The following is a 574-nucleotide window of genomic DNA, read 5'->3' as shown; positions in this document are numbered from 1 at the left end:
CACATGCACAAGGGCCCAAGATGGCAGCGGGCAGGTCAGAGGTAATGGGAGTGGGCGTGGCTTGTCCCTTAAAGCGACAGGAAAGCACAACAGTAATGACACGAGGAGGATCAGGAGTTCAAAGTCATCTAAAGCTACTCAGTGAGTTCAAGGCTAGCCTGGGGTAAATAAAATACGCAGAAGTCAATTTGTAGCTCATTTGCAGCTGTACATACCATCACCATGACTGTTTTAGAACATTTTATCACCCCGAAGATAACCCTGTATGTTCTGTTCATCGCTCTTGTCAAGGTTAGTCTTTTGTTGGCTTGCTTTCTTTTTGCCCAACAGGAGAGAAGCCAGAATCATCCAGGAAGAGAAACCTCAACTGAGAGGTGCTCCTGTAGGAGAGACCCAGCCAATCACCTTGCTAGCAGGGGGCGGGGTCCCCCCGAGGATATTTTTTACTTATAAAGATTGCGGGTGTACTCCCAACCGCCCCCTTTTCTGCTTTCCTGTTCTCCACGGGAACCTGTGGTTCTACTTTTCAGACCAGCTCAGACTCTTACCAAGTGAACTCACTCACGTGCACTCC

This window comes from Microtus ochrogaster, unplaced genomic scaffold (genome assembly GCF_000317375.1).
Source record: "Microtus ochrogaster isolate Prairie Vole_2 unplaced genomic scaffold, MicOch1.0 UNK18, whole genome shotgun sequence".
Taxonomy (NCBI): Eukaryota; Metazoa; Chordata; class Mammalia; order Rodentia; family Cricetidae; genus Microtus; species Microtus ochrogaster.
Note: the sequence above shows the minus strand (reverse complement) of the source record.